Raw genomic sequence first — 24,948 nt, 5'->3', positions numbered from 1 at the left:
AGATTTCGGGGCTGAAGATTCAGGGAAGAACCCAGTAAGAGCACTCAAGCCTGGAAAAAAAGCCAGCCCTCAGGCCAGGGAGCACAGCGGGCAGTCCAAGCAAAGGCAACGTCCACCAACCCCTCCTAGCTTCCTTAAGGACAGCTCGGGGTCTGGGAATGGGTGCTGATTGTGGACAGGGTCAGAAATGCTGGTGGTGACCCTGAGAGCCATGAGCTTCATTATGAGGGGGTGCATAGCCAATCAGCTACTCCTTCCCAAAGATGGGGTCAACTGTGGCTGAATCCCATTTTCAGAGCTACCAATTACGGTCCAGAGGGGCTGGCTAGACCCCATGGGGCCTCAAGACCACAAACATTGAGGCTGCAGAGGATCTTGTACAGGGTCTCACTGCCAGGGAGACCCAAGGGTGAGTGTCCTGGCCAAGACCACCAGACATACCCTCAGCCAGGGCAGGCGCACTGGGAAAAAGCCCATCCCTTTCATTGACAAGGTGGAACGAAAGTAACTTGTTCCCCCGCCCTAAGACTGTGACCCTCACAGAGGCCTGTCTGTTAGGGGTGAAGCTTCCAGGTACCCCAAGTTGCTCTGAGGGAAACCAGACATTGGTGGGATTATGAGGACCAGAGGGCATGCGCTCAGGGCGGTGAGGGGATGCTGACTCCCACGAGTAGGCTGAGAAAGGGGAGAGAGGCTTCTCCAGGGTGCGGAGCCACCACTGTACCTGTGCTGTGGCTTTGAGATGCTCAAATTGCCACAAGAATTCCATATGCTGAGGCTTAAAGGGTCACTAGCTCTTGAGTAAGTGACTACCCCCCTGCTCACAGTGTGTGGGGCACTGGGGACAGGGAAAGGCAGCAAGACCTCCGCTGCCCTGGAAAGTTGTAGGGAAACACGGCAATCTCTCCCCCAGTCTGGCTTCCTCCTCTCAGAAACTTCCCATCTTCACTCATAAAGGGCCTGAAAACCTGATTCTGTCAGCAGGGAACCCCAACTAGGAGAGCGGCCTTACAGCCTCAGTAGCCTCAGTACGTAAGGGTCCAAGTCAATGCCTCAGCACATGCACCTGTAGAGCTGCCCAGAGGGACCGGCGGCAATTGGAATCTCTCGGGGCATCTGAGTGAGGGAGTGGTGACAGCTGCAGAATGTTGCAAATATACTAAAAACCACTGAACTGTGTACTTCAAAATGGAGTTCTGTGCATTTAATCTCCATTTTCTAAATTGCCCCAAAAATGTACACTCAGAGGCCCTACCCTAGAGATTCTCTGATTAGCGAGCCTGAGCCCAGGAACCTGCATTTAACACATGCTGCGAGGGATGATGGTTTCCAGTCAGGGTTAAAAACTCTCAATCCCAGGACCCTAGTTTCCATATAACATCGGGTCTACAAGTTATATGTCCTCCCACCCACCTCCTCCTCATTTTACAGATGGAGAAACTGAGGGCAGGAGCAGGAAAAGGACCCAAAGTTCCTGTAGGAGCCTAACGAAACACAAACCTTCCCCACCTAAGAGCAGGGTCTGCTACAGAGGCGAGGCCCCTCGGCAATCCACCTCAAACGTGATGGATTTGAGGGTGGGGTTTGAGGCAATCCACCTCAAATGGGGTATAGTAGCCCAATCTTCTGGCAGATGAGGGAGGGTTGGGGAGGGCCAGGGATGGCCTTTCTTGTCCGGTTGCCCTGAACAGAGAGCTGCTTACAGGGCAAAGGCATCCACCATCTCCCCACCTGGGCCCGAAGAAACCAGAAGGCCAGAGAAGATGGAGATTTTTTTTTTTTATTATTGTTATTTTTTAAACACGAATTATTTCCAGCCGGAAGGCAGAAGGATGAGGGCCATTGGAGGCCTCCGGCCGCCGGCACCCAGCCAGCCTCGTAAATGTCTGGCAGCTGGAGGGAGACTCAGCTCATTGCTATCGAAATGAGCTCGTTCCTGCTAATTTCCCTGGCTCACCAACTGATGTATCCAGTGTGTTCCCAAATCTCCAAAGACATTTCCTAAGCCACCCTCCAGGGATCTGAGAAAGTCATGAGGTGTAGATGGGAACTTCAGGGTGGCCTCAGTTTCCCCAACCAAAGTGTGGGAGGAAGAAAAGGGAGCAAAGATCATTCACTCAACTGTAGTTGAGTCAACTATAGTTCTGGCCAACCTTTACCCACTGGGCTGCTCATTCCTGTGGGTGAAAGGGGAGATGGCAGGATAAAACAGTCCCACCGCTGACACTCAGAATAACCCCCATCCCTTATCAAGCACCCAACATGTCCCTAGCACAGTACTCAGAACCTGGCATATAATCTCTTGATTTTCACAAGAACCAGGCAAACAGTCCATTATTACAACCCTTATTTTACAGAAGAAACACCAAGACTCAGAGACGTTGAAGAATTTGCCCAAGGTCACACAGCTAGTGAACGGCAAAGTGTTACTCTAAAGCCAGGCTCTGCAAAGAAATCAAGAAAAAGAGGCCAAACATGGCAGGATCGATCCCACCATGCCATCTGGGCAGCATGTACTAAGGATCAGATGTGTCTCCTCGGGAGTTCAGAGAGGATGGCAAATACCCACTGGCCACCCCAAGCTGGGTGACTAGAGAAGGCTTCCTGAAAGAGCCTTCAATTCATGCCCAGGGCTGCAGAAGCTCAAAGAGGGGAATGGATAATGCTGGATGTCCACAGAACTGGGCAGGATGTAGCATAGCCAGGAATGCACAGGGGAGGACTGCCAGGGTGAGTGCCACGGCCTGCCATGTGGGCAGACCCCACCTCCCAGCCGGGGCTCTTTCTCCCACCTGGGAGACCAGGTGTCCAACTCACAAGCTAAGAACTCAGCCCTAGTAGATCCATAGGCCAGAATAGAACGCAGCCATCAAAAACAATGTTTATGAAGAATGTTAATGACACAGGAAAATATTTATGTAATGCTGAAGAGAAAAGGCAGGACGCAAAACTGTATTTTTTAACAGAACAGCCAGGTGCAGTGGTGCGTTCCTGTGGTCCCAGCTACTCGGAAGGCTGAGGTGGGAGGAGCGCTGGAGCCTCATAGTTCGAGGCTACCCTGGGCAACAAAGCGAGGCCCATCTCTTAAAAAACTAATTAAAATTTTTCTTTTAATTTAAACAGAATACAGCAAAAAGTTAACAGTGGTTATCTCTGGACAGTCAGATTATGGGAGTTCCCTCCCTGCATCTCTTTGCACTTTTCTTGGCTTTCCAAGTTTTCCCTAACATGCCACATGCTTCTTTGCAAAACAAAAGCAAATAGGTATATTTAAAGCAAACCACAAAGATGCCACTGCCAGCCCCATGCCCCCTCCCCTCCACCAACACCTTCTGCACCCCTCACCAAGGGCTCTTAACAATGCACACCTGCAGTCCCTGAGTGGCTCTTGCCGGCCTGCCTGCCCACCACCCGTGCTCCATGTGGGACAGAAGGGGCTCTGTGTTGGCAGTTAGAAGGCCTGGGTAAGGCCAGGCACGGTGGCTCACATCTGTAATCCCAGCACTTTGGGAGGCCAAGGCGGGCAGATCATGAGGTCAGGAGTTCTAGACCAGCCTGGCCAACATGGTAAAACCCCGTCTCTACTAAAAATACAAAAATTAGCCGGGCGTGGTGGCAGGTGCCTGTAATCCTAGCTACTTGGGAGGCTGAGGCAGGAGAATCACTTGAACCTGGGAGGCGGAGGTTGCAGTGAGCCTCACTGCACCATTGCACTCCAGCCTGGGTGACAGGGCAAGACTCCATCTCAATTAAAAAAAAAAAGAAAAAGAAGGCCTGGGTAAGGTTCCTCTCTTAGAGCCCTGGGAAGATGGACGCATAATGCTAAACATTCACTGGTCACCTCTAGTGTCCAGAAGGCTGCAAGATAGCACAATCCACACCCAGGTCCCATTTGCAGCCAGATGAGGGCCTTAGCTACTCTCAGGTGATACAGGACCCAGAGAAGGACGCCTGTGAATGCACTGCAGTGACTCAAAGATGCCACCTCCACGGTCTCGGCCTCCACCATCCATGACCTTGCTCCAGATAGATGCCCTCAAACTGCCAAAGCATCCCTCCTCCATTTCAGCCCACCCATCAGAACCCGCTCTCTGGCCCCAGATGCAGCCACTCCCACATCCACCCTGCCGCTTGGAGGGGAATTCATGGCGGACACGCTCCCTGGACAAAGCAGGGTTATTTGTAAACATTTGGAAGCCTGGGTGCAACATGGAAAAGTGTTTAATGTGACGTAAGGTGAGGAGGGCAGAGAGGAAAATGTTATCTTCTCTGCCACTGGGCTGTGATCAAGTGGAAATATGTGCATGAGACAAGAAATTGAAGGACAGAAAGGAAACTGGGCATGGCGGTTGTGGAACAAGCAATATTTTTCTATTTTCCAAACTTCCTGGAGGATCGTTGAGACTCCTCTCACAACCCCCTGCAATGTCCACGGTGACAAGAACAGATCCGTGTATGAGAGCGGCACGTGTGCACAGCCCCAGTGTCCTGTTAGGAGCTAAGCCTGGAGTATGCGCCCGCTGCACACCTCCAGCTGTGCTTCACCATCCTCGCTCGAGCAGCCTTCCCTGGCTCCATGGGCCTGTCTGTCCTGGGATTGCCTGGCCCACAAGCATAGGAGCTTCCCACGGGCAGGGGGCTGTTTTCTTCATCTGTGTCCCCAGCTATTGGAATAAAAATAGCCTCTCGGTGTACATTTTCCACAGGATAAAAAATGAGGCTTTACAAAGCCATTCTCCTTTTGCAAGATTCAAAGAGTTCTGTGGATAGACGGTGGTGATGGTAGCACAGCAATGTAAATGTCCTTGACGCCACTGAACTGAACACTCAAAAATAGTCCAGATAGTCAATTGTATCGGCCTTTTTATTATTACCATAGAGCAGGTACCCCAGGGTTCCCTCTCCTAACCAGGGTCCTCACCCTTCTCCTCCTCCCAGCCCTATTTCAGAAGGGTAGAGGCGGCACTCCTCACTTCCATGTTTATCCAGAGTGAACTTCTGGGAAGTGGAGGCTCAGCTCCGCGTCGCTGGGGCTTGGGTCCCAGGCTCTGGGTTTGCCACATGGGCCTTTTTCCACCTCCCCAGGCCTGAAGCTGGAATTGCATGACTTCCTGGCTCACTTGCTTTTTTTTTTTCCTTTTTCTCTAAAGTCGTTATAAACCTGTTTACCTTTGGGCTACAAAGGGCCTAGGCTCCAGGCAAACAGAACTTATATGCCAAGCAGGAAGTGGCGGGAAAGGGGGATCTCTCCAGGGCCAATGGGGTGAGGAGAAAAGACGGGACCCCACTCACCCAACAAAACCCTTCCTCCTTCCTCCAATTCAACACCCATGTGCCAGGTGCCTACACCATGCCAGGCACTGCTGTCGGACGCGGAGAAGTACTGAGCTAGCAGCAAAGTGGGTGAGCCGACCTGCGCTCACTTCTGCTAGCAGAGTGCTACTCCTGAAGCCTGTGCCATGAGTCAATGAAGGATGGGGTGGCCAGCTCTGCTGTGGGGTCAGGCTCCCGAGAGAGGTGATATGTGTGGGACCTTCAGAAGGAACAGGAGGAGCCAGCCAAATGGGCAAAACCAGCCTGGCAGGGCATTCCAAGTAGAGGGACTGGCAAAGGCTATGAAGGAGCCAAGCATGCAGGCAGTTTGGGGCAGAGCCTGTGTGCCAGGCTGAACCTGGGCCTGCTGGAGGCAGGGACCCAGGGAGGATGCTGAAAGGAGAAGTGATGCCAGCTCCTCCGGAGGCCTGTGCTCCCTGCCTTCCCCCTTGGTTTATTCCTTCCCAAATTCATGAACAATGAGAGCTGGCGGCCCAGGCCAATGATCTTTGGCCCTGGGTGCATGTTAGATTCACCTGCAGAGCTTTAAAAAGGAACTGAGGGAGCCAGGTGCAGTGGCTCATGCCTGTAATCCCAGCACTTTGGGAGGCCGAGGTGGGTGGATCACGAGGTCAAGAGATTGAGACCGTCCTGGCCAACATGGTGAAACCCTGTCTCTACTAAAAATACAAAAATTAGCTGGACGTGGTGGCGGATGCCTGTAATCCCAGCTACTCAGGAGGCTGAGGCAGGAGAATCACTTGAATCCAGGGTGGGGCAGAGGTTGCAGTGAGCCAAGATCACACCACTACACTCCAGTCTGGTGCCAGAGCGAGATTCCATCTCAAATAAAAAGAGAAGGAACTGAGGGGGAACGGGAGAGTGTCTAACAGGGACTCTGATGTAACTGGTCTAGGGTGGAGCCCAGGCATCAATATTTTTTCAAAGCTGTCCGAATGATCCTAATAGGCTCTGCTGTCAGGCAGCACCCTCATGAGGCCCTGGTGACAGAATGCCTCCAAAAACCTTCTGTTAGTGCTGTACCCATCAGGGGTGAAAAACACAAGCTTCGGGGTCAGCCCCACCTCACTACAAATCTTAGCTCCACCACTTACAAGATGTGCAACCTAGGTAGTGTTATCAGACAAAATACAGGACGCCCAGTTAAAATCTGAGTTTCCGATAAACAGCAAATCACTTTTTAGTATGCGTATGTCCCCAATATTGGATGGGACACATCACGCTACAACTCATGTGAAACTTTTTTCATTGTATTCTGAAATTCAAATATAAATGGGCATCCTGTTTTTTGTTTGTTTTTGCTAAATCTGGCAACCCTACACCTAGAGCTGGTCCTTTAACTTTCCTGAGTTTAATTTCCCCATTGGTATCGGTGAAATCACCGAGATGGAAGAAGGCAGCAAGATGCTTGGCATACAGCCAGCACTCGGTGGGTGGCTTTGCTTCCATCCTCCTCAGAACTTTGTTCTAGTAGAGGTTTTTTATTTTTTAGGAAAAATTTCAAGCATCACCAAAAGTGAAAGAATAGTAACAATAAACCCCCATACAGCCATGTCGCGGATGCTGTGACACACCCTGTCCAGGTCCTCTTCACCTCTAGCTACTGGGAGTTTGGGGGCAATGGCTCACAGATGTCCCTTTATCGGGAGAATTGTCCTAGGTCAGGCAATGATGCCTCCGTCCAATGTGGGGTGTGTGTATGTGTGTGTGTGTGCATGCACACGTGCCTGCTTCTCTGCCTGCAGCCAACGACCAACTGACATGGAACAAAGGGCTGGGCCCCACACCTCAAAGTGTGACCATTTGGAGGAGCAGTTCCCTCTCCACGTCCCCAGGGATCAGGCTGAGCTGGACTCCAGTGGAGACCACATTCTTGCTGCCCCATCATGTTCCCCTCACTCCTTTCTTCTGAGAACACGCCCCCCCAATAAACTTTGTGCATCTGAATCCCATCTCAGGCTGTGCTTCTAAGAACCCAATCTAAACTACCTCTCACCCAGATTCAACAGTTATCAAGATTTTTGCCACACTTGCTTCATCTAGCCCCTTTTATTTGGTGTTTGGCTTGTTTGTTTTGGCTGAAGTACCTCATATCATTTCCCCCTACATCCTTCATGATGCATCTCTAAAAAAAATACAGGCAGTTAAGTTTTGACTTCCTTCCCTGATTGCCCTCCCAAAGGAGAAGGCTCTTGTTGGGGAAAGAGTCATAACTCCCAACAGTGCCAAGGGACAGAGACCAGAGGCCAAATAGGCAGGCACCCGGCCATCCACTCTGGCTCCCACCCAGCCCTGGACTATGGTGTGGCTTTGGTGGCCAGCAGGCCATGGTCACCTCAGGTCCTACCTCTTTTGTGTGGACCAAGAGCTCTGGGATGGTGTCCTGGCATCCTCATCATGACGCTGCCAGGGCCTGAGTTTCTCTCTATCCTAAAAGCAGGGGACGACATGAAAAGGCCAAGCTGGCTGTGGCTATTCTGCTGGCCACAGCCCCCATACACCCTTCTGCTGGGACCCTGGGCAGTCCTACCCACTGGGAGACACAGCCATGAGGGTCCACACTCTACCATGCCATGGAGCCTGCTACGACAGGAGGCAGCATGGAAGGCACAACAGCTTTTATTTTAAAATACGGTAAAATACACATAACATAAAACTTACCAACTTAACATACATAGTTTTAACGTGCATAGTTCAGTGGCATTAAGTACATTCACAATGTTGTACAATCATCACCCTATCCAGTTCCAGAGCTTTTTCATCATCCTAAATGGAAGCCGTCTACCTAATAAACAGTCACTTCCCGTCACACCAGCTTTTGAGTTCAGGGAAAAACTGGGTTCTCATCGCAGCTCTTTCACTTGCTATCTGCGTGACTCTGGTAAGTAAGTGAAACCTCTCTGAGCCTCAGTTTCTTTATCTGTAAAATGAAATAACTTATAGGGTGTCATAAAAGTCAAAGCTAAAGGGTAGTGCCAAGTACTTAGAGCCGCTCCTGGCACTATTAAATAAATGCCAGGCTAGGGCCTCTCCAACTAAAAAGGCTCTTCCCCTCCCTCGACCTCCGCTCCCTGCTCTGTTCCCCCTTCAGTTTCCCAAGCTGTCTGCAGTGACCAAGGGAGAAGAGGTTGCTTCCCTCTCCCAGAGGCAGGGCGAATGGAATGAGCATTAATGCGTTCCAGTGTTTTCCCCTTGCCATGCCCAGAACCCAGTTCCAAACCAAAGAGTTACAAAGGCCTTTAAACTCCACACTCAGTACCTCGGGGTGAGGTCAGCCAAAACCCGCATTTCCAAGCACAGTGCTTTTCTACTCTGAAAACAGCCAAATGTGAACTGGCCACTCTTGAGGGTCAGAGCTCCCGGAAGAGCCTTGGGCCTCCTGGCTGCAAGCACTGATGGCCGCCTCTCCGGCCTCTCCCTCCCGGCTGTGGAGTCGCCTCCCAGTCACCATGCTGGGTTGCCTTCCAAGTCCAAATCAGGAGTGCAGGACCCCAGCTCGGGCACAGGAGACCTGTCCTTTCATCAGCCTCTGTGCAACTGCAGGCCAAGTGCCCTGCCCTCTCAGTTCTGTAAAATGAGGAAAGGATTCCCCATGACAAGGACTCGGCTCTCCTCCAAATCTGCCATCCTGCAGTTTATGTGAACATCAGTGCCCAAGCGGGATGGGACCTCACCAGGTCTTTGAATCCAGTTTTCTCCATTGCCTTCCATTTTACAGACAAGAAATTCACACCCAAAGGCTGAGGCAACTTGCCCAAAGTGTCACATTTGTTTCTGGGAATCCAGAAGAAATAAATTCTTCACTTTACAACTCTTCCCCTGAAAAAACACACTCAACACCAAGCATCCAAGCCATGAAAGTCCTATGCATATATGGTCAGGATATAAAAATCAATTATATTTCTATACACTGGCAATAAATAACTGGAGAATGTTTAAAAGTAACATTTACAATAACACCAAGAAACATGAACTACCTAAGTACAAGTTTAACAATAATGTGCAAGATCTGTATGTTGAAAACTACAAATCATTGATGAGAAAAATCAAAGACCTAAATATATGGAGAGATATATTATGTTCATTGACTATAAGAACCAATATTGTCAAAATGACAAGGATGCCCAAATTCATCAATAGATTCAATGCAATCCCAATCAAAACCCTAGCAGGCCTTTTTTGTAGAAATCAACAGCTAATTCTAAAATTTATATAAATACACAAATGCCTAGGATAGCCAAAACAACTTTGAAAAAGACAAAAGACTCACATGACCTGATTTCAAAACTTACTTTAATAAGCTACAGCAACCAAGACAGTGCAGTATTGGTAAAAGGATAGACGCATAGACAATGGGACAAAGTTATGAATCCAGAAAGAGAACCACACATATATATCAACTATTTTAGACAAAGTTAATTCAAAAAGAAAAGAGTAGTCATTTCAACAAATGATACAATAATAGAACAACCTCTATATGAAAAAAAAGAACCTAGACTCATATTTATACCTTACACAAAAACAAACTCAACATGGATTATAAACCTAAATGTAAAACCTAAAACTATAAAGCTTCTAGAAGAAAACATAAAAAAAAATATTTCTGTCCTTGGGTTTGGCAGAATTATTCATATAACTGGAATAAAAAGCATGAAAAGAAACAACTGATAAATTGAATTTCAGCAAAATTAAAACCTTCAAAAGACTTCATTTAAAAAAAGACAAGACACAGACTGAGAGGAAATACTTGCAAAACACATATATTTTAAATGGCTGCTAACTAGAATATGTAAAGAACCCTCAAAATTCAATAATAAGAAAACAACCCAATATTTAAAAATTGACCAGGTGAGATGGCTCACACCTGCAATCCCAGCACCATGGGAGGCCAAGACAGGAGGATCATCTGAGGCCAGGAGTTCGAGACCAGCCTCAGCAACACAGCAAGACTCTGTCTCTAGAAAAATATATAAAATAAAATAAAACTTAGCCAGATAGAGTGGGACACAGCTGTAGTCACATCTACTTGGGAGGCTGAGACATGAGGATCACTTGAGCCAGGAGTTCAGGGTTACAGTGAGCCATGGCTGTACCACTGTACTCCAGCCTGGCCAACATGGTAAAACCCTACCTCTACAAAAAATACAAAAAATTAGCTGGGTGTGGTGGCGCATGCCTGCAGTCCCAGCTACTCGAGAGGCTGAGACACAAGAATCACTTGAACCCGGGAGGCAGAGGTTACAGTGAGCCAAGATCACACCACTGCACTCTAGCCTGGGTGATGGCACGAGACTCCATCTCAAAAAAAAAAAAAAAAAAAAAGACACAATGAGATACCACCGCTTATCTATTAGAATAACTCAAATAAAAATAAACTGATCATATCAAGCACTGGGGAGGATATGGAGTAACTAGAATTCTCATATACTGCTGTTGGGATTGCAAAATGGTACAACCACTTTGGAAAACAGTGCCTGTTGTAAAGTTATATGTACTTTCAACCATATACCCAGCAATCCTACTCCTAGGTGTTTACTCAAGTGAATTGAAATCCATGTTCACACAAAAATCTGAACACAAATGTTTGTAGCCAAAAAAACTGGAAATAACCCAAATGTCCATCCAAGCAACAACATGGATGAATCTCAAAGCAGTATACTAGTTTTAAAAAAGGTACAAAAGCCTATTTGCTGTATAATTACATTTGGAAGATGGTCTGGAAAATGCAAAACTATAGAGACAGAAATCAGATGGCTGAATGCCAGCAGCTCAGGGTTGGGATTGGGCTGACTACAAAGACTCACCAAGGAACTTTTAAGGGTAATGGAAATGTTCTCTATCTTGATTGTGCAATAATGGTTACATAATTATAAAAATTCATATAATAATACACTTCCACAAAATTTTACTGTATGTTGATTATATCTTAATAAACCAAAACAAAAACAACAAACTCTATACAGCCTCATGAGGGCTTCTCATTTCTCCACCCAGTCTCTGAGCTCGCTGATAGAATGTGACAACCATTCTGGCTCAGAAAATAAAGTGACTCATCCAAGGACACAAGCTCTGGAGGCAGGCAGGCCTGGGTTCAAACTCCAGCTCTGCTATTTACCAGCTTGGTGCCACTGGGCAAATTACCTCTCCCCTCTGAGCCTCAGTTTTTTCATCTATCAAGTGGAGCTAAGTTACAATAGAACTCGTCTTGTTGGTAGGACTAAATAAGCTTAAGGAACAAGAAACAGCACAGTGTCTGCCATCTGTTTTGTACTCATCTTTTAGCCACTGTTATTACTACTCCTACTGCTGTTGTCATTATTACTATGAAAAAGCCAGGACTAACTTGTGGGTAATGACTCCACACCGTGTCCTCCTGCATGAGGTGGGCCATGCCAGGTGCCAGGGCCACCAGTTTCCTGGTTACAACCTCAAGACACAAATGCAGACCAAGGTCCTGCCCAAAAGTCACTCACAGTCTGACTGGGACAGCAGATAAACTCAATGCAAATTCAATGCACTACAAGCGAGCAGTATAGAGATGAAAGCCACTGAAGGTTCAGAAGAGAGAGGCCGCTGTGGGCTGTGTAATCCCTGAAGGCTTCCTGGAAAAGGAAGGCTTTTCATGAACCTTACGGACAAATCAGATGTAACAAAATCAAAGAAAAGAAGCTGTCAGAAAGAGAGGAACCAGAAAATCCATCTACCCCAACTTCTCCCCCATGACCCAGCCCATCCCTCCATCCATCCCTGTCAAAAGACAGCGGGCAGTCCGCATCCTTGGCATTTCCTTCCAAGGAACAGCCCTGCACCAAGGAGAGGTGTGGGCATGAAAACAGAGAATCCTGACACCATGCGTCAGCGGGGCACCCACATGTGTCCCTGCATCTGGGCAGGAGGGTCTGATGGAGGGCTGGTCTGGGATCTCGGGCTTTAACTCCCTCCCCACCTTTTTTTTCCATGGACCTGAATTTGAGTTTGTCTGGGGAGTGTTTTCTTAAGCCCAAGTGTTTTTCCTGCAGCCCAGGCCCACCCCCTCCCCGCCCCTTCTGCGGGCCCAGGCCCTCGTCTGGAGCAGAGGGCCCAGCGAAATGCTGACTGGCCCGGCCGCGGTGCCGCCTTTGATGCACACCACTCTCCAGACTTCAATGTCGCTGTGTGCACGGCCCCTTTAATAAGTTATTTCCGTGGAAAACCCTGGTAACTCGGTCGTGAATCAAGCCTATAAACACCTCAAACCCATCAAAGCACCCAAGAAAGGGAGGGGGCGGGCCAGGGAAGAAAATCCCTTACGGTAACTCACACAGTGCTCCCTCAGAAGGGCCTGGGAGTCCACGCTGTCAGAGGGGCCCGGCGCCCCCTCGCCTGGGGCCCAGCCAGCCGGCTGAAAACACCACGCTGTCACCCTGAAATCCAAGGATCCAAAACCCCAAAGGACACTGTCCGTCAGTGGTCCTGGGGACAATCTTGACCCAACTCCCAGCAAGATTTACAGCCCAGAGAGGCAGACCGGGCCGGCTGCTCCCGGGGTACAGGAATGTAATGTTTTGGCTACCGGTGAAAGGCCCAGTTTATTGGAAACACACTTCTTTTCCAATGTTTAGTTTCCTTTCACTCTTTTCTCCTTTTTGTTTTTCCCAGAGTGCACTGCCCAGGGCCTTAGGAAAGGATATTATGGAGCTTAAAATCCGGCCTCAGGGGTGCCGGGGGATGCAGGGAGATGCAGGGGGACAGGACTCAGTTTTGTCTGAGTAGCAGGATGGCCACCACCTCCATGTGGGCAGAGGTCCTGGACGCAGAGAGGGGAGACCCTGCTCTAGGCCGAGCTCTGCCACTTGGGAACTGGGGACCAAGCACAGGCGCTGCCCCTCTCAGGGCCCCATCTGTAAGAGGGTGAATGAGCCAAATCCCCTCTAGAGGGGCTTCTGACTAAAACGCTGTGGTCTTGGAAAACAGTCTGGCACAATATCTAATAAGGCTGACCACACATATAATGTAGAGCTCAGCAATTCCACTCCCAGGTATGTACCCAAGAGAAGTATGACCTTGTGTCCTCAAAAAGGCTGGTATAAGGTATTGATTGTAACATCATGGGTAGAAACCAAAAGCTGGGCACTATCAATAACTGGAAACCATCAGTAATAGAATGGATATGTTAGACTAGTAGAATCACGGTCCATTCCCACAGAATATTATCCGGCAATGAGAATGAGCAATTGGCAATACACAACAACAATATGGATAAGGCCGGGTGCAGTGGCTCACACCTGTAATCCCAGCACTTTGGGAGGCTGAGGCAGGTGGATCACGAGGTCAGGAGTTCGAGACCAGCCTGACCAACATGGGGAAACCCCATCTCTACTAAAAATACAAAAATTAGCTGGGCGTGGTGGCACGCTCCTGTAATCTCAGCTACTCAGGAGGCTGAGGCAGGAGAATCGCTTGAATCTGGGAGGCGGAGGTTGCAGTGAGCCAAGATCACGCCACTGCACTCCAGCCTGGGCGACAGAACGAGACTCGGCCTCAAAAATAAAAACCAAAACAAACCAACAAACAAACAAAAGGATGAATCCCATGACTATTCTGTTGAGTTAAAGAAGCTATATTCCCAAAAGCCAACAGGGTATGCCTTGTGTGCCTCAGGTTCAAAAACCAGAAAACTAGACAATGGGGTTAGAAGTCAGGATAGAGCTGAGGTACACTTGGTGAGTGGGGAGTGGCTGAAAGGGGACATGAGAGGGGGCTTTTGAGGTCATGGCCGGTTGCTTCATCTGGGCTATAGTGACACAAGAAAGCTCACTTTGGCCAGGCGTGGTGTGGCTCACGCCAGTAATCCTAGCACTTTGGGAGGCCAAGGCGGGTGGATCACCTGAGTTCGGGAGTTTAAGACCAGCCTGACCAACATGGAGAAACCCCATCTCTACTAAAAATACAAAATTAGCTGGGTGTCGTGGTGCATGCCTGTAATCCCAGCTACTTGGGGAGGCTGAGGCAGGAGAATTGCTTGAACCCAGGAGGCGGAGGTTACCGTGAGCGGAGATCGCGCCATTGCACTCCAGCCTGGGCAACAAGAGCAACACTCTACCTCAAAAAAAAAAAAAGAATGTTCACTTTGTGAAAATTGTTCACATGTGACATCTGCACTTTTCTGCATGTATTATGCATTGGTAAAAAGTTTACCTTAAACAAACAAAAAAACTCTACACTTTGGGGCCATATAAATCTACTCGCTAAGCCCACAGTCATCCGTGTATCAATTAAAAGGATTTCTGGGACGCCCATCCCTGACCTACCACAGATAGAAGTCCAGCCCTCCCTGAAGTGGCATTCAAGGCCCTCTCCCTGTGGGCCTCATTCCTTACTGCCCTGCCAGAATCACTCCCCATTCCCAGAACAAGTGTCCTCACATCTTCGTGCCTTTGCCCAACAGTTTCCTAGGCTGGGATGCCCTTTCCCTGCTTAAGCCTGGTGAAACCTTGCACCTTCAAACCCAGCTCTGACCCCAGCCTCCCTGGCAGCCGCCCTGGCACACTACTTATTGGAGAAACAGCATTTATGGCTGGGCACAGTGGCTCACACCTGTAATCTCAGCATTTTGGGAGGCCAAGCCAGGTGGATCACTTGAGGCCAGGAGTTCGAGACCAGCCTGGCCAACATGGTGAAACCCCATCTCTACTAAAAATACAAAAATTAGCCGGGCATGGTGGCGCATGCCTGTAGTCCCAGCTACTTGGGAGGCTGAGAGAGGAGAATCACTTGAACCTGGCAGGCAGAGGTTGCAGTGAGCCAAGATCATGCCACTGGCACTCCAGCCTGGGTGACATGGTGAGTGAGACTCTGTCTTAAAAAAAAAAAAAAGAAGAAGAAAAAAGAAAAACAAAAAGAAAAAAGAAACAGCATTTGCCTTGCCTCCCTAGGAAGTGCTTTTCCCCCAGTCTTTTCTATTAGATTCGAAGTTTGCTGAGACTGCCCAATCTCCTGGGTATTTTCTCCTTCTTACAATCCCATCCCTCAAGCTAACATTCGATTAACAATTCACTAAATTACCATTCACTGAAAATTACATGTGTGCCAGGCACACCGTGCTACATATTGTCATGTGATCTCCATGACCTACTCCAAGCTGTTGCTGAGCCCACCTTTCAGGAGAGGAAATGCAGGCTGCAAAGGGAAGCAAAGTGTTGTTGACGGCAGGTCTGCCTGGCCCCAAAGCCTGGGCTTTCAGCCTCTGCCGGCCATCCCTACCCCTCACTCCACACCCCACTGCAAGATCTGGAAGCAGGACTTGGGAGAGCTGTATGGCTCTTTATTTTTTACTAAAACTGTTCAGACCCAAGGGAGGCATCAGGGCAAGGGCATATCAGGGCTCAGGTGGGGCTAGCTCTGGCTTTCCTGAACAATCACAGAGAATCTACCTGGATAGGATGACAATATCCGTTTGGAGGAGTTGGTCAGGGAATGTTACTTTAACCACTGCCAGACTCAGTTTGCTCATCTAAAAACTGGAAGTTACAACACCTGCCTTACCAGGTTGTGGTAAGAATAGAATATGTAAGCCCCCAGTGACCCTCAGAGGGATGGTCAGATGTAACCTCCTTGCACAGCTAACCCCCAGAACACAAATCACAGCTAGCAGAGTCTCCTTGGGCCTGAGACAGACAATCCCAGCTGAGAGAGTCTGGTGGTGTGGAGACGCCTTGGCCTCTCTGTGCAATCTGTCCTGTTTTATTTTGAACCCTCAGAGGGAAGGGGCAGTGGACCCCTCTGTGAATCACAAACATAACCCCAATGCCTACTACACACCAGGCTCTGCCCTCAGAGCCAAGTTCCCCAAGCCTCATTCCCAACATCTGCCCCCGGGGAGGAGCCTAGAGTTCTCACTTTGGAAACAGTGTCTCCTCCTCCCCAGTGATCCCGGGGTCGGGGGAGGGTGCAGGGAAGGGGCCTGGGAGTGACCCTGCACATCGCTCGGGCCCAGTAGCCTCCTCAGGGGCCAAAGCTGAGGTCCAGAGTGGATGTGTGGTTTGCAGACCACACAGCCACTGGGTGGCAGGCCCAGGGACATTTCCCCTGAATGTCATACATAAAGCAGTGGGCAGGAGGACTGAGGAAGGTGAGTGAAGGGGTGGCAGGTGGGGGAGAACCAGTCCTTGGACACCCGGAGGACACAGGCCCTGAGGGGCTGGCATGGCCACCTGTCTGCAGCGGTGCCTGCTGGGTGCCCCATTTCACATTTCTCCAAGGAAGCTGGAGCCAGACAGCTGTACCCACTCCAACCCCTCTCCCAATGCTCCCCACTGACCACATCTGCCCAGCAAAGCCCCTCACCTTAGCTGCCTTCCCATGGCTGCTGAGGAGCCAAATGGTGCCCTGCCCCTCCCAATTTCAGCCCATGTGACGAAGCCGGCCTCCCCTCCTTCTTCCCCACCTGGCATGGAAGGCCTCCCAGCCCAGCTTCTCCCTGCTATGTCCAGCACTGGCACTATCCTGGACAACTCAAAGAGATCAAAATGACTTCCAGACCCCTATCTGTGAGCTCCCATCTCTCCTTTTAAAAATCAATTAAAGTTTTGGCAACGATTCACCTTGCAGTCTGGGATGGTGGTTTTGATGTCCGCTCCAGACATGAGACCTCTGTTTTTCCAAATCTAGAAACTGCTACCAAATGGTGAGGGTAGGGTCCCTCCCTGGGGCCAGAGCAGCCCCTGCTTTGCAGAGATGCCAGCCTCAGGGTCTTACCCTCTCTGGCAGGGGGTGCCAGGCCCTGACTGGGGGGCATGGGGAAATGGGCCATGAATATCAGGAATTCCTTCCAGAAAGGACAACTGGGAAAGCAATGCATCTCTGCTTCCCTTGGCAGCCAAGGGCCATGGAGGAAAAATGTTTAATATAAAAACATCTGACAAAGTGCCTTCAGGATATATTTTCTGCATCAAAGAAGTAGCTCTTGGCAACAGCCACTCTACCTTGACAAGGAAACTTTCGAGCGCGCGCAGTTCCCGATTGTTACAGACGCCCGGGGAAAGCATGCCAGTGGGGATAGGAGGAGGGGGACCCTAGAGCCCAGCAGGCAGATGGTTGTGATTAGGCTGGACGCAACCAAGTACATTTTCTGGAATTTCAGGTCTCCTCAGACAACCTGCCGGTTCCCCTGATGATGCAGGCCGCCTATGTATAGTTAGGGGTAGGGGCCATCTGCAGCCAGCCCTGGACAGGCACCCGACACCCTGCCTCGCCAGCAGCCTCCCCTCAGAAACTCACCCAGCTGCCATCTCACTGGTCATTCATTTATCCACTCAGCAACCACCCAATGAGCAGAGCCACTGGGGGGCTCAGGGTGATCATTGTTCATGCTAAGTCTCAGGTACCCAGGGACACAGAAGCCCCAGAAGCTCAAGAACCATGTTTGTGTCCTGAATCTTCCAGGGCCAGCAAGGGCGCCTCATCAGACACTGAGGAACCCAACAGACTGCCTGGGTTCCAATCCCAGCTCTATTGCTTTCTTGCTGGGTGACCTTGGGCAAGTTACTTAACCTCTCTGAGCCTGTTACTTCTTCCTTTAATTTGGCTAATAAAAGTGGCTACCTCAGAGTTGTTGGGAGTAGTCCATGAATAAATATATTTATGGCACTTAGAGAGTACCTGGCACAGGTACTTTGTGTTAGCTATGATTATTAAATATGTGTGATGATCTTTCTGTCTTTAAGGGCTCTCTCTGGATCTCTTTACCCCAGGCAAAAATTCATTCATTCATTCATTCATTCATTCATTCATTCATTCATTCATTTATTCCACAATGACTCCCTGGCTGTGAGCTAGGCCCAGTATTAGAAGCGAGATGAGGTCCTTCAGGACCAAGTGTATCCCAGGGTTCCCTGGTATCCATGACCATGATCAGCTGTTTCAGCTCATTCCTCTAGTGTTCAAGACAACCTCTCTGGATTCATCTTTCCCCATTCCTCCATCTCTCGCTTATTTACTTTCTAGCCACAAACTCTTAGAACATATGGTATTAACTGCATGCCTCCTTGCTTTTGCATAAGCTGTTCCTCCTACTTGAAAGGTTATCTATAGCCTGTTGTCCTCCTGGTGAACTCTCAGTCATCCTACAAAACCCAACTCAGAATCACCTTCTCTGTGAAGGTGAATGCCCCCTGAATACTCCCATCCCCACCCCAACAGAGTCCCCTGCTTTGAGCACATCTCTAGGGCAGCACTCAGCATGATCAGTCACCACTGTCTGTTTGCTGTCTGCCTCTCCTCTAGACCAGCAGCTCCTAGAGGGGAAGGTCCAGCCTTTCTCCATTTTGTATCATCTGCCACTGGCATGTAGTAGATTCTTTTTTCCCCCTTTTTATAATAAATTCTTCTTTGTTTTTAATTTTTATTTTTCTTATGTTTTTAGAGACAGGGTCTTGTTCTGTTGCTCAGGTTGGATTAGAGTGCAATGGTGCGATCACGGCTCACTATAGCCTCCAACTCCTGAGCTCAAGTGATCCTCCTGCCTCAGTGGCTGGGACTACAGGTGTGTGCCACCACGGCCAGCTAATTTTTAAATTTTTTTAAGAGGTAGGGGTCTTGCTATGTTGCCCCCAGCTGGTCTCAAACTCCCAGACTCAAGCAATCCTCCTGCCTCAGCCTAGGATTACAGGCACAAGCCACCACACCCGGCTGCAGTAAATTCTGAATAATAAATGTTCAATACATTGACTTGTCATTCAAAAGCCCACACTCAGGAAACACAATAGCCCTGAAGTCCTTTGTCTGAGGCCATGGGGAGTCTAAAAGCTGTGTTACCTCTGCTGAGTCAGTTGCCCTCTCTGGACTTTGCAAGTATACCCCCACTGCAGCCCCCAAGCTTTAGTGCCTTGGGATGGAGGGGTGGAGGTCCAAGACACCGATCCCCTCCCTCCTCATGACTTTGTTCCATGCCACAGTTTTGCTTTTGGCCAACGACAGGAGAAGCTAAGATGCCCCAGGACAGAAGCCCTAGCTCTGTGACTACTCCCCACCCCAAGGCCTGGGAGCTGGTACTTACAGCCTGGAACACATCAGCACCAAGGAGCCCCTGAGATCAGTGACCCAGTGGACCCAATATACAGCTAAGCAAACTGAGACTAGAGAGGTGAGGAATTTGCCTGAGGTCACATGGCAGGAAAAGGGCACAGCTGAGCCTAGAAACCACTCTGGCACACTGCCCACCATCCCGCATTGCTTCTTGGCAGACACGGGTTGGCTGGGCCCTCCTTCAGCTGCCTGTTCCCCCAGGACTGCTCTAGTCATCCCCATCACTCCTGCCGACCCCCCTCACAACTCTACCCCAGCCCAGGAAGAATGGGTCCTTCTGTGAGATACTCAGGAGGTGTTAGGAAGGGAAGGCATTTTTTTTTTCCTTTGGTTGGTCATGGCTAAAAAGACACGTGGCAAGGGCTTGATGTGAGTAGTAAATACCATCCATTTGGAACTGGAGCTGAATGCTCCTTCTCCCCCACCCATTTCTGAGTTGGAAATGGCAGGGTGGTGCTGGCCAGAATTGGTATCAGTCTGGCAACCTGTCCACTGCCTCTAGGCTGGAGCCTGACCCCTGGGGATAGGCAGAGTGGGCATGGGTCATGCCTGAGGGCCACCTCTGAAACCCAAGGGGACCAGGCTAGGTTCAAGTCTGATTGTTTCAGGGCACCATTCACCCAGATGAAATGCCCTTCCTGCTCTCCAAAACTTAATGAAATGTTCTTTTCGGCTAAAACGTATCCCCTGCCCTCCTGCTTTCCCTTTGAAACCACTCTGCACACAGCACCCCCGACCCACAGGCAATGAGCACTCTCATGTGACAGGCTTGAGCATCGTCATGTGATAGCAACATTCCGCAGTCCCTGCATATCGGTCAGGTGTGATCAGTCTGTGAAAATTCACGGAGCTGGCACTTATATGTCCACTCTGCATGTTTGGATAGAAGTTTTTTAAAAAAATCTTTCCCAGGTCCTGGCCTCTGCCCATCTCGTCTCCCACTAACATCTGGAGCTTTGCTTCCCAGTCCCTCGAAACTCCTTTGGTTTCTCAACATCAAGCTCTTTTCACACCTCCAAGTCTTTGCATCTGCTGTATCTGGAATGCTCCAAATCCTGTCTTTCTGACTTCCATTCATTCTTTAAAAGATATCGCCTCTTCCAGGAAGCCTTCCCCAGCTACCTCCCTACCACGCCAAGAGTTGATCACTAATCCCTTCTTCCTCTGGACTGCCTCTTGTTATTGTTTGTGTCTTTACCTATCTGTGAATACCTTGAGGGCAGAAATAATGTAACTTTTATCTCTGTGCCCCTAGCCCTATGCACAGTGCCTGGAACACTGTGATGGCCACACCCACCACATGCAGTGTGACAGGCCTTGGCTGACTCACAGGCATCATCTCATTTAACCCTCACCACTAGGGATATGTTGTTATTATCATCCCCATTTTACAAGTGAGAAAACTGAGGGACAAAGCAGCTGAGTGGCTCTCCCAAGGTCTCACAACTAATAGAGCCCACTGGTGCAGAGCCCATGCTCTTCAGCCCACCACAGCTATAGGGACTCGGAACATACTGAATGGACTGAACCGCACACCCTGGAACACGGAACTCTTAGAGTCTGTTAGATGAGGGTGTTGGATAAGAACACACTTGGTCCCTGTAATCAAGAAAACAGCAGGAAATGACACCGCACACACACACTCCTCTCCCAGCTTCAGTAGGCACTGACGGTAACACCAGACAGCACCAACCCCAACGGACCCCGGAAATGGGCAAACGGCAGGCACAGTTGCTACCCAGTGGCAGGTGGGTAAGCAGTGTGGACCCACCTTGGGTTGCAACCCTAGGTGGGTCCACGCTGCTCTGCTTGCTGTATGGCTCTGAGCCAGTCTCCCAACCTCCCTGAGCCTCTGTTCCCAAACTCTGCCAACTTACACAATGCAGCAATCTACAAAATGATCTGCGCCCTCAAGGAGCTTACAGTCTGGTTGGTGGAGGAAAGACACCCACATCCAGCTCACCCCCAACTCTCCATGTAGCCTACTGTGGCTCCCTTCCTTCCCCTGGCATCCTCCTTTCTAAACTGAAGGGCCTGCTCTCACTAACACAGCTCTAAAGAAACCCACATGCTGTGAGGACTGAGATACCAGGCACAGAGGGCCAAGGTTCCAGCAAGGACTGCACGATCCCAGTGATGGGCAGCTTAGACTATGCCTTGCATATAGCTGGACAGTGACTGCCCAGCTCCCACCCTGAGGGCCCTGCCCAGTGATCCACAACAAGCGTCCCCATCCCCTTCCCCGCGCCAGACCCTGGCAGGGGTAAAGTATCTCATTTAACCCTCACCATTAAGGATATGTTGTTATTATCATCCTCATTTCACAAGTGAGAAAACGGAGGGACAGGGTGCTTAATAAAGCACTTGAATGGTTATCTTACGGGCACTAGAATAAGACAGCAGAGGGGAGCCACTGGTCCTAAAGAAGCTTGTTCAGTGCGCTGCCTCCAGCCCCACAGCATGGAGTCAGGCAGGCCCGGGTGCTTAAGCAGCCCTGCCACTTCAGGCTCCCGCTAAGTGACTCAGAGCTCACCCAGCCCGGCCTGGCCAGGGCTCCTTCCCTCACCCAGGGCTTAAAGCTCGTTATGACATGTTCATTGTTTTTCTAGGCTGGAGTCAGAGATGCTGAGAGAACCCTGCCCTCTGCCACCAGCCTTTCTCGGAACTGCCATTTCTTCATCCTGCAATTCTGAGAATTATGGCATGTTCTACTTTAAAGTTGAAAAAAAACACAAAAATTTGCCTACCAGCCACTCACACCTTAGTATGAATTTATTTAACTAGCTTCTCTTCCTTTCCTCCCCAAACTAAACTGCAATCAAGCAAATGGAAGAGGAAAGGAAATACAGCAGAGAAGAGGACAGCCTGACAGGGGCCTTGGACAGTCAGGTGACAGCACCCCAGGCCCTGAATTAGGCGAGGAAACCAGAGTGCCAAAGTTCTGAAGGTACCCCAAAAGTTCTAGGCTTTCCATTCTTCCCAAATCCCATCAAAGACTCCAGGTGTAAGGTCTCCAGATTGGGTTAAAGCTCTGCATTCTAGCCTCCCTCCACCACCCCCTTCCCCAGTGACCTTGGTGAGGCCACTAGCCCCCTCTACAAGGGAATCACGTATCCAAATTGGGAGCTGATGTAGAGACCAAATGAAGGTTTTCCATCAACTACTCAGCAGAGAGCTGAAGCAAGTGAGTCTCCTTTCCTGCGGCCCCTCGCCCTGCCCACTCATGCCTCCTTGCCTGCCTGGGCCTGGGACTAAGCCTCAAGAGGCCCATTCTTCCCCCAAGTGGCCTCAACAACAGGACAGGGAAGTAAAGCAGAGACCATGGAGCTGGATAAAACAGATAGAGTCCCAGGCCCGGCACTGGGATTGTCATTGTGCGAGACAAACTAGGGCAGTCTCCATCCTGGGGCTGCAGACACCCTGTTTGGGGATGACGTACATCCCAGGACACTAAGGGTGACAAGGCTCTCGGGATCGGCAGACCCCGAGAACTCTGGGAGATGGAAGGCCAGGCCAGCGAGTAGTGTGATCTCTGGGTGGTCCCCAGGGTTTGTCCAGTAGTGGCCTGGAAGGGCACGGAGCCGCCCTGCACGCTTGCTAGCCCCTCATCCCCTTCCCCGGTACTTAAATCAGGACAGGTGTCCACCAAGCTCCTTTTGATCATTTTGCTTTGCTCCTGCCAGGGTCTGGCTTGGGGAAGGGAACAGGGATGCTTGTTGTAGAACACTGGGCAGGGCCCTCAGGGTGGGAGCTGGGCAGTCACACTGTCCAGGCTCACGTTCCAAGCCTGCCACTTACATTATGGGCAGTTGGCCCAGCAATGAGCCTTAGTTTCCTCCTCTATGAAATGGGGAGAATCACACCTGTCTCACGGGGTTGTGGTAAGGAGTCAATGAAATGGAGAATGCTGGCACTTAGCAAAGTGCATAACATGTAGTGAGTGTCAATAAATGTCAACTGCTGTCATCATCAGCACCATCATCATTATTTGTCCTTAGCCATCAAATGCCCTGGCCTGGCCCAACACATTGTGCACACCTCTGCCCCTCACCTTTCTGACTTCACCTCCGGTCCTGCCCTCCCACACAACCTTGCATCCCATTTTGCAGAATGACTCATGCCTTCACCATCCACCAAGACCTGTCACCCCTAGGCCATTTCCCTCCCTGAATATGTCCTCCAGTGTGACAGCCAGCACAGCCCCATGTCTTTGGGCTCCCAGTAGGCAGGTGGGCAGCTTAACCCACAGGACCTCAGATCCCTAGAGCACAGAGCAAGCTGGAAAAGCTAACAGTGGGCCCTCAGGGGGGAACATTCCACACATGGCATCCCTGGAAGGGACCAGGATGACACAAAGGGAAACACTCCATTCACCTACTGAGGCCACCCAGAACTCAGACCAAAGTCCTTCAAGACCTCACTCAATGTCCTTGGCATAGGAAATCCCCAATTTCCTCCCCAAATCCTTCTGCTCCTTAGAATTCTAAAGCATTGGACACATTTTCCAACACAGTCCTTCTGCACAGTCACAAGTAGCAGGGACCTTCTCACCACCCGGTACCAAAGACTGCTCTGGGATATCCAGGCGGAAATCTCAGACACAGGCCCAGTGAGGCCCAAAGGTAACAAAACTAATGGCCTTGGGGTCTCCTGAGACTTCCCAGCCTCTGGATTGAGGGAAAGGCCTCCTGACAGTGCTTGGGGGTCTGGTCCTTTCAGCCTGAGCCACACCAGGCCCCCTCTGGAATGGCTGGGATCAAATGAGATTACATCTGCAAACACCTTAAAACTGTAAGGTATACACATGCGCGCGCACACACACACACACACACACACAGACTTTCCACCATTAACAATAGGGAGAAAGAGTATGCCAAAAAATTACCTATCTGTCCAGACAACCAACACCAATGGAATCCATCTGAGGGCTGGCAGTGACATAAAATCGTAAATTCAGAAATACTTTCAAGCCCCTTGCTTCAAAATTATATGTGGCTTTCACTCATGTAGGTGCAGAGGAAAAAGAAAGGATTGAAATTTTAACTTGTGTTCATCTGGTTGGCCCTTTGAGGGAAATAAATTATTAGAGAAGGAAGTACTCTAATGAGGGGAGCCACCAGAGACCAGAAGGCACTCAGGAATAGGACCCCGAAGACCTGGACCCCAGGACCACCACAGCCCAGGACCCGGTTGCCCATTGTGGGACCCTGTGTGGCAAGTCACATTCCTGCTTCCGCTTCCAGCCTCCCCATCTCTGCAACAGCCATACTCTTGTAAGCTCCCATGCCTTGGTGAGAAGGGAATGGATGGGCAAAGGCTCTGGGCTGGGGAAATGGCCAGGCAGCCGTGAGCAGCCAGTGCTGCATATACTTAAGAGTTGCAGAGAGACTACATCAAGAATGACAGGACTTTAGGGGAAATACATTTATTGAAGGTACATTTGGCCCTTGCAGAAAAGTGGGGGACAAAACAGTGATGAAGAGCACAGACCCTGGAGACAAACAGCCCATGGCTGTTCCAAGAGAATGCACATAAAGGCGGCCAAGTGGA

The 24,948-nt window shown here is 49.9% G+C and overlaps 2 protein-coding genes across 2 annotated transcripts in view; both read right to left on the bottom strand.

The window, feature by feature from the left end:
- Nucleotides 1-24,948, bottom strand: part of ZWILCH (zwilch kinetochore protein) — a 526,447-nt gene that overhangs the window by 286,594 nt on the left and 214,905 nt on the right. The gene's annotated exons all lie outside the window — the stretch shown is intronic.
- The window catches only part of SMAD6 (SMAD family member 6), a 79,934-nt gene that overhangs the window by 39,105 nt on the left and 15,881 nt on the right, over nt 1-24,948 (bottom strand). The gene's annotated exons all lie outside the window — the stretch shown is intronic.

The sequence above is a fragment of the Pongo pygmaeus genome, chromosome 16, assembly GCF_028885625.2.
Source record: "Pongo pygmaeus isolate AG05252 chromosome 16, NHGRI_mPonPyg2-v2.0_pri, whole genome shotgun sequence".
Taxonomy (NCBI): domain Eukaryota; kingdom Metazoa; phylum Chordata; class Mammalia; order Primates; family Hominidae; genus Pongo; species Pongo pygmaeus.
Note: the sequence above shows the minus strand (reverse complement) of the source record. Positions and strands in the feature narration are given on the sequence as shown.